Consider the following 15,224-nt stretch of genomic DNA (forward strand, 5'->3'; position numbering starts at 1 on the left):
ATTCAACCTAGCAGATAGAAAGGAGCTCTGGGGAGCTGTACAAAATGAAACACGTTCATGGTCAGAAGGGAGGGGAACATAGCTTTTTTATACTAGACAAAAAAGCTGGTTGGTTATGGCAAGGTCACTTTCCTTTAGGGGACAGCAGGTATCCAGGCAGATTACCTAACTAGTACTAATGAAGCAATTCCTGACTAACTGGTTTAAGATTCCTGGGATTTCTGGGAAAGCCACAACTACAATTAAGTCTCAGTTTGGTGAGGTGGGGCTTAGCATAAGTGACCCCCTTTGGGGCCTGTTGTCTTATTTTAACAATACACACACATACACAATTCAGCTATGCCTCTCAGGGATGTTCTATTATAAAGAGAACAAAGTTAAATTAAACAAATTAGAAATGAACATAAGCCCTTTGCCAAGTTTTTAAATGTTTTCTTTCTGCTGTTGTTTAGCAAATTAACTATACTCTCCATTACTCCATTTTAAAAATTATTTCTATGTCTTTACAAAAGTAATTTGTGTTCACAGCAAGTTATTTAGAAAAGAAAATATAAGCAAAAAGAAGAAACTAAAAAAATCACCTGCAAGTCCTCCACCCAGAAAGACCCGTGTTAACACTTTGATATCTCCCCCTACAGTTTTTTTTCAAGGCATATAAACTTAAGGCACAAAAATGTGCTGAGATATTAGCTTGAGTTTTATTTGGGCCCTGTTGTGAAAACACCTAGGCCTTCCCTTGCTCTGAGATGAGTCTGTTTTCCCAAACCTAGGTGTGTGGAGAAAGAGCCCAGAGGAAAGAGTGGAGAGGAGAGGTGGGCAGAGCAGGGAGGAAGCTTAGACCAGATAGAGGAAAGGAAGCAGTAGGGAGTGTATCTCCCTCCTAAAGGGGACCAGGAACTCTGAGCTATAGATACAAATATATAATATATACATATATAGAATAATATAGGTACTAACTCTGATTCTATAGATACTAATCCCTCAGAGCCACACAGGGGACGTATGCCCATTCCTCAGCCAATCACGGTGGCTGGGGAAGAAGGTCAGGTGAGAGCAGGCAACTCCCCCGGAGACCGCATGCCTGGAGCTGCGGGTGGAGAAGCAGGTCCCCAGAGGAAGGACAGCTTTGCATAGACACAGCCCCATTCTTGGGGTCTAGGCAGCCACTTCTATTTGTAGCTACTACCAGCTTCATTCCTTCTTGCTTGAGGGATGGAGTAAAAAGAACAAGAAGGAGGAAAGGAGAACGCTGCTTTTTCAGAAGAAAAATAATTAGGCAGGGGAGACTTAGAGGCAAGGCATGAAGAGAGGACAAGAGAACATTAGAGAAATGTGGCTAAGAAAACATACCCTGTCTGAGCATTAGAGCCCCATCTCTGCTGACCCCACCTCTCTGAGCCCAAGGGGAGTGGGGTGGTAGGAATGGGATTGGTCCTCCAGGCCTGCATTCAAGTTGGCCTTTTCTTGGCACCTGGGTTTCATCTCACCACTGAAAAGCCTCACAGTATATAGACCCCAGAGGCCTGAGTTCAGATTCAGCGATGCAACGGAGGAAAGTTTGCTTGATCTTGACTGTTTCTTCATATGTAAAATGGGTCTAACAGTATCTAGACAACAAGTTGCTCCGAATTAAATGAAGTACTATAGTGGGTTAAATAGTGTTTCCCCAAAATTCATGCCCATCTGGAGCCTCAGAATGTGACCTTATCTGGAAGTAGGGTATGTGCAAATGCAATTAGCTAAGATGAGGTCATACTGGATTACAGCGGGCACTAATCCAATGGTTGGTGTCCTTGTATGAAGAGAGGACACTCAAAGATATAAAAAGGAAGAAACTCATATGAAGAGGAGACAGAGCTTGGAGTGATGCAGCTACAAGACAAGGAACACCAAGGCCTGCCGGGAGCCACCGGAATCTAGTAAGAAGCAAGGAAGTATTCTTTCTTGGAGCCTTCAGAGGCAATGTGGCCTTCTGACATCTTGATTTCAGACTTCTAGCCTCCAAAACTGTGAAAGAACTATGAGTACAGTGTTGTTTTAAGCCGCCCACCCAATTTGTGGTGATTTGTTACTGCAGCCCTGGAAAACTAATCAAGATACCTGGGTAAAGTTCCTGGTGCATAGTTAGAATATGCTGGTATTCTTCTTTCTCTCCCTTTCTCCTACTCCTAAATTTACACCAGCTTCCCTGGGGACACAGTTCAAGGGGTACTTGTATACAGACAAGCAATGTTGAAAGCAAAACCAAAACTTCTCAGTAGGCTGAGTTTGGTCAATTCCTCAGAACTAGTTCTGGTTTTCATTGCCCTCATGTTATAAGGAAGTCTGAGCTGGATGGAGATGACAACATCTTTTCTTCTCTTGCTTAATGTACCTTATCCCCACATTCTGGCGGCTTTTTCATTACCCATCCTCATATGTCCCTCTGCCAGCTCCTGGCTTGGAGCTACTGCTTCTTGCAGTGGTCTAGGCAGCAACCTAGGTTTTTTGATTTTTGTTTTATGTTGTTTTGTTTCAGCTGTTTGTTTAGTCAGCTTCTATGAGGGAATCTGACGCAAAGAGCAACTGTTTGTTATTTTCTTTTCTTGTACGTCTTTGCCTGAGGAGCGGTGCCAAGTCCTGAAGTGAGTATTCAGTGGGTGGCGATTTTCGCGTACTCTGAGTTGGTGTTGTAGATCGTGAGGTGGCTGCCACGACGGGGTAAGTGTGGGCAGACTCTCTCTCCACATCATTGGAGACAGGAGAAATTCTGCCTCAGAAATTGTGCTCAGAGGCACAAACAAACTAATTTCCTCCTGTCTCCAAAATAGTAGGATTTCTCTTGCCTATCCCTCTGCTTTTTATTCTTGTTGGGCAGTTTTATGAAGTAAGATTTTTTTCTGCACAAAATAAATGTGCGCTGAAAAAACTTTATGCTTGACATTGTCTCTCAGCTTAGAATTTTTGGACAGTTAATGGAACTTAAAAAATTTATTTTTCTACATCTGACATCTGTTTGTGGTTATCCCTTTGGCAGTCAGCATTCCAAGCTAGCTTGTGTTTACAAGCTATTCTCTAAGAGTAAGCTGTTTAAAAAAAAAAAAAAACAGCTATAATTACATTAACTTATAATATAGGCAACCATTATTTAACAAAAGCATGATTTGGGGCCTATATAAAATGATGAGATAAAGGTTAGCAAAATGAAAGAAAACTGCAACTATTGCTGTTGATTGCTCACCACCTGGGTGCACGTAGTAGAAAAGAGATGACAATGGATTCCTGGGAGAGAGAGTTGAAGTGAGGAGGTGAAGCTTGAGTGAAATTGCCTACTAATAAGATCTAACCCTGAAATTCTATGGTTCTGTGGGAGGAAATGATAGACGTAAATTGGCAAAATATGCAGTAAGAATATTCACTGTGAGCAGTAATCAGACAGCTATATCAGGAGTCAAACGCTAATTGACCTGGGTGTTCTCCAAGCTCCCTTTCAAGCCAAATATTCTATGAATGGATGAACCATATCCCTCTTGCCACTAGGAACTTGTCTATTTTCCTTCATTACCTGAACTCTCACTATCAGCAGGATCTTCCTCGCCTGCTACTTCAAGGCCTCTTTTCTCCGGATTTCTCCTGTCTGTGAGCCTTTTCATTAAACTGGAGCTCCTGGTAGGCAAGGACCACACCTTCCAGATTCTCTGAACCCCAAGTGCCTAGTACAGTGCCGCCATGCATAGATGCTCAATGGGGGCTTGTTGAGTTGTTGAATTAATTGATTTGATGAAATGGCAGGTGAATCACCAGATGTGGGATGTTTGTGTAATAGACAGGGGGCAGTTTGGGGTTGATTTGAGGGGGAGGTGGTGCAAATGTCCTCAGAGACAGTATTACAGTTCATGCTTCAGAGTTGACTTGCTTTACGATGCATTGCACAGTGATCCATAGATTGTTGTGTCTCATTTTTATTCCACATGGCAATATCCAAATACACCACATGCCTCAACTGTTGTATATTTGAGTTACCCTGTAACGAGGCAACTGCAGCCTGACCTCCTAATGTCACACCTTGCTCTACTGTAGTGGCCTCCCTCAGGTTATTTGTGTTCCCCTAATCTTCAAACTAACTCACAGAACTCCAGGGTAGATATAGGAATCTGAAAAGTTATCTAGCCCAATCACCTCAGTGCCTTCCAGCCCTTTCTAACACTCCTAGGAGCTGATTCCCATTCTCTTATCAACCTCTGCTTCTTGGGATTTTCCTCCCTTGGCTCTGAGATACTGCGATGGGGGAGCTTCTCATAGTCTTAGGACCACTTCTTCTCTGCCTTCTTCTCCTGGTCTCCTACTCCTGCTCTCCAAATTTGGGGGCATTCCTCAGAGTTCAGACCTTTTCTTTCTAACCTCTCTCTCCCTCTTTTTTTTTTTTTTTTGTGAAGAAGATTAGCCCTGAGCTAACATCTGCTGCCAATCCTCCTCTTTTTGCTGAAGAAGATTGGCCCTGGGCTAACATCCGTGCCCATCTTCAGCTATTTTATATGTGGGACGCCTGCCACAACATAGCTTGATAAGTTGTGCATAGGTCTGCACCCAGGATCCGAACGTGCAGACCCCGGGCCGCCAAAGCAGGGTGCACGAACCTAAACACTACACCACTGGGCCAGCCCCTCTAATCTCTCTTTTTTATATTCTCCCTCCTCAGAGAGTTAATTCATTCCCCAACGTCTACTAACATTTCTGTATCAGAAATAATTTCTTTATCTTCATCTCTAGCCCTGATGTATGTCCTTAACTCTAGACCTACATTTTTCTTGAATGCCTTGCATCACTTCATGACTCAAACTCAACTCATTCTCTTCCCTCTAAAAATCAGCTCTTGATTTTATATTTCCTTTTTTCCCTCCAATAGCATCAATATTGTCTTAATAATCTGGCCTCAAAACCACAGTCAACTTGTTGCTTCTTTTTCTTTCCTGTATGGCTGATCACTTGTCAATTGTTTTGTCAATTGTTCTGTCAATTGTCTTATAATAAATTTCTCCTTCCTCTTCCTTTCTTCCCTTTTGACCCTAAATCAGGGGCTTTACTAAACATCTGAATGAATACTATGACACCCTAATCAAGTGGCTGGACTTCAATTTTACTCTCTCTCCATTCTATGCTGAAAAAAAAAGAATAGATTTATTTTTTTTCAAATACTCCTTTGGTATTGTCACTCAGTTTTTGAGTGATTGTCACTGTCTCCTGTTGGCAGGTCTACCTGGTATTAAGCCTTTGACATTCTCATCTCAACCTGTATTTCCAGCCAAGTTATGCTGTTCATTGTCCGCATCAACATGCTCCGTGTGTTTGTACCTCTGAGACTTTTCTTCTGGGCCGTCTTCAGTGCCCTCAAGAGTAGCTACAATGCTCTGAATCCTACCAGCACTCCAAAGACTCAGTTCAAATCTCACCGATCTGGGAAGTCTCCCTTCCTCAAAAACTTCAAAAGTTTTTGCATTTTTATGTAAAACCTTTTACACCACTTCTTAATATTTTTCATCTGTATGCATTTTAACCTTCTGATTATGTTATAATGTCTTTTAAGGGCAGGGACCCTTTCTTAGATGAATCTTTCTGTTGATTCTCCACAGTCTAATTCAAAGACTTGCAAAAAGTGGGAGCACAGTGTTTATTGAATAAAAGATTGAGATGCAATTTGAATTTAAGTTCAATTTAAACTTAACTTTAATGGACTAGAATAGCATCTTAAGGCTACAGATAGTCTATCTATGTGCAGTTGGTTTAGAGATCTAATAATTATACTGAAAGATTACTCATCCACCTCTAGAAGGAGAGCACTGTGGCTAAAATCCCCTAAAAGCTCAAATGCCTGTAGGTCTGGTAGGTAATAAAAATGTGTGAATCCAGTTGAGTATAATGCTATAGAAAGAGGTAGAGCCTGGGGCAAATTCTGCATTACTTGCCCAAAGGCATTCAAATTCAAGTTATTTTAAAACATTGTTAGTTACAATTCCTGCCTTAGACACTTTGCTTTAAAAACAGTGATTAAGTCAGGTATTTCAATTTAATTTGGTGTGTACTTATCTAGGTCTTCATAGAAACCCAGGACTAGGGAGAAGGAGGAGCCAAATGAGATAAGACCGGCAATGTTCAGCAAAGAATAAAGTGTTATATAAACATGACCCTTTATGCTGGTTATTATTACACAAAGGAATTATTTGCTAGGATTCTTGAGATATTTCCATAAAGTGTCTATGCCTTGGTTATTCTACAGATCAGAGAATTCTTGGTTGTGTCTGTCTTATTTACCTCTGCATACCAGAGCTTGGCACATAGTAAATATAGAGTAAATGTCTTGAATAAAAGAAAAAAAGAAGTAATTAAAACTTCTGTACATTATTGCAGCACCATAAATTTTATTTCAGCTATCAGTTCACAGATAGATTTCAGCAGATAGGTGAAATGGCAAGAAACTGGGTCTATAGCAACCAGAAAGTGAAACTTCTAGCACCAACAATGATTTTTGATCCTCTCACAAATTTTGCTTGGAAAAGTTTTCCTCATTTTCTGCTTATAAGCTTCTCCTCAGAATTTATGGAAGTTTTCTTGATTTTTCCAGAAAGATACAGCTTTCCAATACAATTGAATAAATTGATATTAGTACTTCTCATGTAGAAATAAACAGAATAAGATCTAAACATCTGCTAAGGACAAAGTTGGACATAAACCATTAAACACAAGGTAGACAAGAAGTACCCTGGGAAGTATAACAGATCTGCAAACATTTGCTTGGGAGACTCAGGAGGAGGATTCATGAAGGAGGTGGCCCTGAGGGAGTCTTAAAGACTGGGGAAATTTTTCCAGGTGAGATCTTTGTGGGTTAGTGAAAAGAATGGTCATATTAGGAATTCACGGGAATTTTACATCATCAGTCACTCGTAAATGATAACAGCAATGAATGTGAAGAATGCTTTGCTATTTACAAAGTAATTTATCATATACCTTGTCCAAGGACCCACAAGCATTTCTGTTCACTGTCTGTGGTTTGGTCAAGAGCTTCAGATGTTAGATAACTTGATTTCCAGTTTCCACCCCTTCCAATGTCACCATGTCAGAAGGGTCATTTATGGCTCTTGCACCACAGGAGCATGATTTAGTCATTCAATAAATATTAATGAGGACCCACCATGTATCAGGAGCTGTTTGGGGTGTTGGAGATATAGCAAGGAATAAAAATAGACAGAAATCTCTGTCCTCATGGAGATTAATCTCTTGGGCAGGGTAGAGAAACAGAAAAAAAAGAAAAGAAGAAGGAAAATGTCCATAGGAGTAGGAACCTTGCACTTGATGGTATCCATAAAGCCTTGAGGATTTCTCCAGGTCTGCTCCTCCTTAGATGAGAACATGACTGGCCAAACTTCACATTTCTGGCCACTGGCTCTGCCAGAACCTAGGCAACTCCCCACATTGCTTTGTATTACTAATAAAAAAGTGCTTAAATTATCAAAAGTTTAGCTTTATATCTATGTACACATACATATATATACACATTTATAAGTTGGAATTTATTATTTATTATCTCCATGATGTCATTTTCATTCACCTCCTAAAATGCCTTTTAGAGGGGAGGAGTAAAAGACTTAGCTGGAATAAGGCAAGTTTTCAACTTTATGTTAAACCCTGGTGATCAACTGTTAACTGATATGCCGGTAATGGTTGTGGTAGTTACAAATGGAATCATGGTTTAATATCTTAAAAAATAGAAATGTTCATGATTCATCAAAAATATTGGGATATTATACACTTGAATACTGTACGTATTGTGTTGAAACAAAACGGTTGAGATTGGTTGTTAAGGCCAATAGTTGCATAGATCGTACACGGAAGGGACCTTAGAAATCACCTAGTTCACCCCTTCTTTTGTGAAGAGGGGAAAGGGAGTTCCTAAGGCATTAGGGACAGGACAAGGATTGGAACTAGTGTTTCCTGATGCCTAACCCAGAGCTTTTCCCACTATGCTGTCAAGAGAAGCAGCTTCCCTGGTGGCCTGGGGGAGAGCAAAGGCAGGGCAGCAATCTGAGCAGGATTTTTCACAAATCTAAAAAGAGTAGCTTTTGCTTCTTCTCACTCTTAAGGCTGAGCATCTCCTGACTAAGAGGGCCCTTCTTGAATCCTCCTGGAGCCACCAGCAAATGTTCTCAAATCTTAAATCCTATGCCATTCTGCTCTGTTTCAGATCATGACTTGACCTCAAATACCACAACATTTTCATAGGCAGAATTATTGAGAATTACCCAGAAATTCATTAAGAATTATCCAGAAATTATGAAATTTGGCTAAACTGATCATTTGATTAAAAACTACTTTTTCCACTCACGTTCCAGTGTATTCATTGGAGGCCAGCTTGTCTGATAAAAGATAGCTACAATGAGCACCCTCTGCTTGAAGGAAACTCTAGCAAAAACAAACATGTACCTAAAGAATATGCAATTAAGATGAAAATGAACAGCCATGCAGGCATAGACAGTAAGATAATTATATCCAAATGAAGATGAATTTTAAAAGGAGAGACCAAAGAGGAGGCATGGTTGTTTGAACATGTTCATTTCATCTCTTGGAGAAGAGTCATCACAATGTTCATTTGGCCAAAGGGGAGCCTTACACATAAATGCTCTGTAAAGGATGCGTTGAGTTAATTTTGGCAATGCACTCTGTAAGTTCTCTAAATAAACTGTTTCAGGCCTTGCCTGCCTGAGTATAAAAGAGTTCATACTTTCCTAACATTAAAGTTTCCAAGAACCTGCTGTTTCAGAAAATGTGGTTCTCCTAAGGAACCCAGAGGGCAATGGTCTTATCCAGATTGCCTAGTGTTTTGAAAGAGGTTGGTGAGAGGCTTGAGATACCTGTGGAAACATTCTTTTGGGAGACAATCTTGTAAATAATCTTACCGTTCAAGAGACATCACCTTCCACCTCTTGTGGAAGCTCTTGCTTCAACGTGCGTCCTTTGCTTAAAAAATTGCTGGGATGCTCCCCACCCCATTAGCAACCCATTCCATTGTGAGTGGCTCTAATTGATCAAAACTTCTTTCTTGTTTGGGGCCAAAATAAACAACCAAATTAAGGTTTCTGTTTCTCCAGTAGAGGAAGTAGCCAACAGTCTCAGATTCCTGAGTATGATGCTAAATTGTCATGCATGCAAGCATTCATTCGTTTGTCCACTCAGCAAACAGTTATAAGGACCTAATAAAGTAGAAAGAGCTCTTGTTCTACCAGGGAAGACAGAAGTGTAACAAATTAACACACCAGTAATGAGTTAAGTGCTAACACTAGAGGTGAGTAGCAGAGGCAGAAGGAACAGCCTAAGGCAGTTAGGACAAGGTTTATCCACTTGCATAGAATGCATAAGAATGTAAGGATACTTGAGATATTTATGATGCAATACAATTTTTTAGCTCATGAAGAAATTGAGATAAAGGAAAATTGAGATTAGAAAAAAATAAGATGAGATCAGACATGAGAGATTAGAATTCTCAAAGCACCTGTGAGGTCCTAGTCACGGAAAGTACATGTATTTCTCAGCTGCTGCGGCAAGAAGGACCAGATCAGGGAAGATCTGGCCATACTATACTAGGCCATACTAGGGAGAACTTTATCTTGTAAATAATGAAAGTTATTGAAGTCTTTTAAGCAGGATAGACATGGTCAGATTTGATTATTCAGTACTTAGGAGATTGTTCTGCCTGCTAGGTAAAGGGATAATTCAGTCAACAAATATTAACTGAGTGCCTACTTACTGCCAGACACTGTTCTAGGGCTGAGGTCATAGTAGTAAGCAAAACAAAGATCCCTGTCCTTGTGGTGATTATAGTCTTAAGGAAGATGGCAGGCAATAATACAATAAACAAGTACGTTATATGGTATGTTAAATGGTAAGAAATGCTTTGGAAAAGAGAGACAGATAAGGAGAATTGGGAATGCTGGAGGGGTGGCGCTGTTGTAATTTTACATAAAGTAGTCTCACCAGAAAGAGCAAGGAAAGTATTCAGTGCAGGTGCAGGGATGGCACACTGGCAGCAAGGTCTGCCCTTGGGGGGATGGATCTGGGGAAGAAGTTGCACAGACTTGGAAGTGGGCTTAGGGCCATTGGGCAGGGAATTCCAGTGTCCTATGGACCAGATTGTGATGGGTAGTTGGCGGAGGTCCAGGGCTCCAGATAACACCTCTTGGCCCTGCAAACACTTCACACTGCAGGGAGGGGCATGGCTATAGCGCATCCTCTAAAGCATGGGGCTCAAGATAGACGTCCTTCTTGCCTGGATTATTGGAAGGATTTATGATTTTACTCTCAGTGAAATGTTGAGCCACCAAAAGTTTTGAGCAGACATGATTTGACTCATATTTTTACAGAATTGTTCTGGCTGTTGTGTTGAGAATCAACTGTAGGAAAGCAAGGTTAGAATCATAGAGTCCAGTTATCTGGCTAGTGCAGTTTTCACGAGAGATGATAATGGCTCAGGCTGATATGGAAGCAGTGAGAAGTGGTCAGATTCTGGATATATTTGAAGGAAGGGCCTATAGGATTTGTTAATGAATCACGTGCAGGTGAGAGAAGAAAGGAGGTGAGGATGATGCCAAGGTTTGTATCCTCCATCTCAACAAGTAGAGGATAGAGCAGAGGGAAGCAAGAGCAGAAGTTAAAATGGCAGTGAGGAGGCTCTGCTATGGTATAAGGAGAAACGACAAAAAGCTGAATTAAGGCAATAGCAGTGGGGTGGTGGAAAGAAGAGGCATCATTCAAGAAGAATCCAAGAAGTAGAATTAACAGGACTAGGGGATGGACTGGATTTGCAAGATGAGAGATGAGTAGGTTTACGATGACACCCAAGATTCTGGCTTGAAGTGGGTGTTATTATTATTAGCATTATAGGAAAATGGGGCACAAAGAGTTACTATCCAAGGTCTTAGAGGCTAATAATTTATAGACTCAGGATTTGAACTCAGATCTGTATGACTTTAGAGCTTGAGCTCTTAACCATTGCATGGGGCATATTATTCCTAGAAGAAAGAAGACTTCTGATTGGAAAGTACCTTTATAACAGTGTCTGCCTCTCAGCTGGCTCAAGGAGGCAGTGTGCAAGGAAAGTCCCCTTGGATGGGCAAGGAAGAAGGGGAAGTTAAAGACAGTGGTGGGTGAACTAGGAGTCCTTTCTGTTGCCAGAACTACATGTTACATGCTATCTTCTTGTGCTCTAGAAATAAGAATGCTGCGCATGTGCCAGGCCTGCAGATGCAGCGTAAGATGATACCTTTTCTGGATAGGTTTGCATTTTTGATAAGGAAGAGGGTCTTCAAGTCTAGCTAAGGTGTGCCTTGAGCATTTCCCTGTGGAAAGCATTTGATTCTGTTCCTAGCTGTTATCTGCTGTAACATCTCCTTCTCTAAAATAAAACCAAGAATGCAGCCCACTGTGGACTTCACATTCCCTTCTAACTACTGTCTTATTTCTCTTGTCCCTTTTATAGCACTCTTCTCTAAAGAGTTGCCTATATTCTGTTATCTCCACATCCTTACTTCCTATTTTTCTTGAATCCACACAGGTTTTCATCTGCATCAGATGCACTGATGCCATGCTTATCAGGGTCATCCATGACCTCCATACTGCGAATCCACCTCTCAGGAACATTTGACTCAACTGATCACTCCCTCTTTGTAGCACTGTGTTTTATACTCTAGGTTTTATTGTCATTTAGGTATGGTGAGGCCAACAGATGAGGAGATGACTGCCATTGAAAAAATAGTTTGTCATGCTCACAGATCCCAAGAGAAGGGGACACACCACACCACAGGGGGCCACACAGGGAAGCACCAGGGTCATACAGGAGACAGACAGAGAAGGGGAAAATGTAGGCAAGAGACTTCATTGTGGTTTCTGAAGGAAGAAATTGCTGAGGCAGGTTAAGCGGGCTTAGAATTGGCTAGTTTGAATAATTTCAGCGGGCTCTGGGATGGAGGGACTCTCCCTAGTTGTCTGGCACCTGGCCCTGGGGTGATTAAGGCAGATCGATAGTGGCCAGAAGTGTGAGAGCTCAATAAAGGAGATGGTTGGGGGTGTGGGTTCTGGATTGGTTGGTTTGCATTTGAAAGGCACACTCATGGATGAATTGTTTACTATCTCTAGGAATTGGTTAATCCTGAGAGGGGCTGTCCCTCCAGGGTCAGCATGTCCCCAGATGTCAAAGCGTCAGAATACAGACAACATTAAGACAATAATTTGCCTTTTTACTCTTCCTTTCAGTCATCATTGCTAGTGCCCTCCCTTCTCAAAGATTGATAAATGTTGGAATGCCCCACATCTCAGTCCTTCAACACTTTCTCTTCCCTATCTCTCTTTATTTGATGTCATGCAGTCTCATGGCTTAAGTAACACTCTAACACTGATGACTCCCAAATTTATATTTCTACCCCAAACTCTGGACCACCTGGTATCCAACTGCCTACTAAACATCTTCACTTAGTTGTCTAATGGGCACCTCAAACCAAACATAATCCAAACACAACTCTTGATTTCTGCTCCCTAATCTGCTTCTCTCTCAGTCCTCTCCATTTTAATAAATAGCACCTCCTTTGCCCTAGGGACTCAAGCCCTAAACCTAGAAATTTTCCTGGATTTCTCTATTTTTGTCAAACTATCAGCAATTCCCAGTGGGTCTTCTTTGAAAACAGAGAGGATCTAAATAAATGGAAAGACACGCTGTGTTCATGAATTGGAACACAATATTATTAAGATGCAACCCTATCAAAATTCCAGTGGTCTTTTTTTATGGAAATGGACAAATTGATCCTAAAATTCATATGGAAATGCAAAGGAGCCAGAACAGCCACATGCAAAAACAAAAAACTTGAAAAAGAAAAACAAGATTGAAGGACTCACATTTCCCAATTTCAAAACTTACCACAAAGCTACCGTAATCAATAGTCTGTGGTACTAACATAGGATAGACATATAGTTCAATGGAATAGAATTGAGTGTCCAGAAATAGACCCATACATCTATGGTCGATTGATTTTTGGTAAGGGTACCAAGACAATTCAATGAAGAAAGAATAGTCTTTTCAACAAATTGTGCAAGGACAACTGGATGTCTATGTGCAAAAGAACAAATCTGGAGCCTTACTTCATATCAAATACAAAAATTAACTCAAAATCTATCCAAGACCCAAATATAAGAACTAAAGCTATGAAATTCTCAGAAGAAAACATAGATGTAAGTTTTTGTGATCTTGGATTAGGCAATGGTTTCTTAGATATGACACCTAAAGCACAAGCAATAAAAGAGAAAATAGATAAATTGGATTTCATCAAAATTAATTTGTGCTTTAAAATTAAGTTAAATTCAAAAATTTGTGCTTCAAAGGACACTATCAAGAAACTGAAAAAAAAACTGCAGAATCTGATAAAGTATTTGCAAATCATATATTTGATAAACAGTTTGGCAGTTTCTCAAAAAGTTAAACATAGGGGCCGGCCCAGTGGCACAAGCGGTTGGTTAAGTGCACACGCTCTGCTGCGGCGGCCCGGGGTTCGCCGAACACACGGGTTCAGATCCCAGGCGCGCACCGACGCACTGCTTGGCAAGCCATGCTGTGGCGGCGTCCCATATAAAGTGGAGGAAGATGGGCAGGGATGTTAGCCCAGGGCCAGTCTTGCTCAGCAAAAAAAGAGGAGGATTGGCACATGTTAGCACAGGGCTGATCTCCTCACCAAAAAAAAAAAAAAAAAAAAAAAAGTTAAACATAGAGTTACCAATTAACCAAGCAATTCCATTCCTACATATATACCCAAGAGAACTGGAAACATGTCTACACAAAAACTTGTATATGAATATTCACAGCAGCATTATTCATAATAGCCAACAAATGGTAACTCAAATGTCCATCAATTGATGAATGGATAAACAAGATGTGGTACATTCATACAATGGAATATTATTCAATCATAAAAAGAAATGAAGTACCGATATGTGCTACCACGTAGATGAATCTTGAAAATTTTATGCTCAGTGGAAGAAGCTAGACACAAAAGACCGCATATTGTATGACTCCATTTATATGAAATATCCAGAATAAGCAAATTGACAGAGGCAAAATGTAGATTAGTGATTGCCAGGGACTAGGGGAAGAAGAAAGGGGAATTGGGAGTTTCTGCTAATGAGTATGGGGTTCCTTTTTGGGGTGATGAAAATGATCCAAAATTAGATAGGGGTGTGGGTTGCACAATTCTGTGAATATACTAAAAACCACTGAATTGTACCACTGAATTGTCTGTTTTAAATACATATGTATATACACACATATATAATCCTCTATTGTATGTCAATTATACTTCAATAAAGCTGTTGAAAAAAATTTAATAAATTTAAAAGACAAAGAAAAAAAGTGTATAGATATGTAACCCTCAACAGACCACTTCTCACCTCCACTAGCCCCACCACTCTAATCCAAACTACCATCATCTCTGTGGAAACATTCCTCACTGATAGCCCTGATTTTAATCTTGCCCAATCCAATCTCCTTCCCAACAATAGTCTATCATCTACACCAAAGCCGAGTCCTTTTTTAAAGATGTAAAGAGATCATGTCTTTCTTTTAATCCAAATCTTCCCCTGCCTTTCCGTTATACTCAGAGCAGCTCTGCTTTTAACTGATATAGATGTATGGCTCCAACTTATTTCCCTTGAAGAAATGGTTCCACGGCTAATAAAATTTTGAAAGGCCCTTTGAGGGCAAAATAACTGACACTCATGTGTCCTGTCCCTTTCGTCTTCAACCATGAGAAGTCCTCGGGTGGGAGAAAGCCTTTGAGCAATGATGGAAGCATGGAAGGTGGAGCAGGACCAAGGTTTGGCACTCATTGAAAGGAGCCAGTTCACTGCTCTCCCTGTGTAAACCTCTTAGTAACAGGTAGTTCAGATGATGGGCAAACTCAATCACAGCACTCAAAAGAGCTTGACTACTTTACCTGCTCAGTCAACTATCAAGCACTTATTGAAAATCTAGTTCTGTTCTACAGAGCACTATCCTCAAGGGTCTGACTCCCAGAGTTCCAGCCCAGCTGCAAAAGATGGTGTGCATTATTCATTTGACAAACAAGATTGGTTTTCAAGGGCCTGCTACTGAGAAAACTGTGGAAGGCTTCATGAGAGAGACAAAGAGGTACAGATAACCACCAGTGTGGGTGACTTGT

At 40.7% G+C, this 15,224-nt stretch overlaps 1 protein-coding gene across 1 annotated transcript in view; it reads left to right on the forward strand.

Moving 5' to 3' along the window:
• Positions 1-2,381: 2,381 nt before the first annotated feature.
• Positions 2,382-15,224, forward strand: part of PDCD1LG2 (programmed cell death 1 ligand 2) — a 56,743-nt gene continuing 43,900 nt past the window's right edge. Inside the window, exon 1 of the mRNA XM_058565312.1 lies at positions 2,382-2,624. The gene's annotated coding sequence lies outside the window, so the exon portion shown is untranslated. The remainder of the gene's footprint in view (positions 2,625-15,224) is intronic.

Source organism: Diceros bicornis, chromosome 22 (genome assembly GCF_020826845.1).
Source record: "Diceros bicornis minor isolate mBicDic1 chromosome 22, mDicBic1.mat.cur, whole genome shotgun sequence".
In the NCBI taxonomy this organism is placed as follows: Eukaryota; Metazoa; Chordata; class Mammalia; order Perissodactyla; family Rhinocerotidae; genus Diceros; species Diceros bicornis.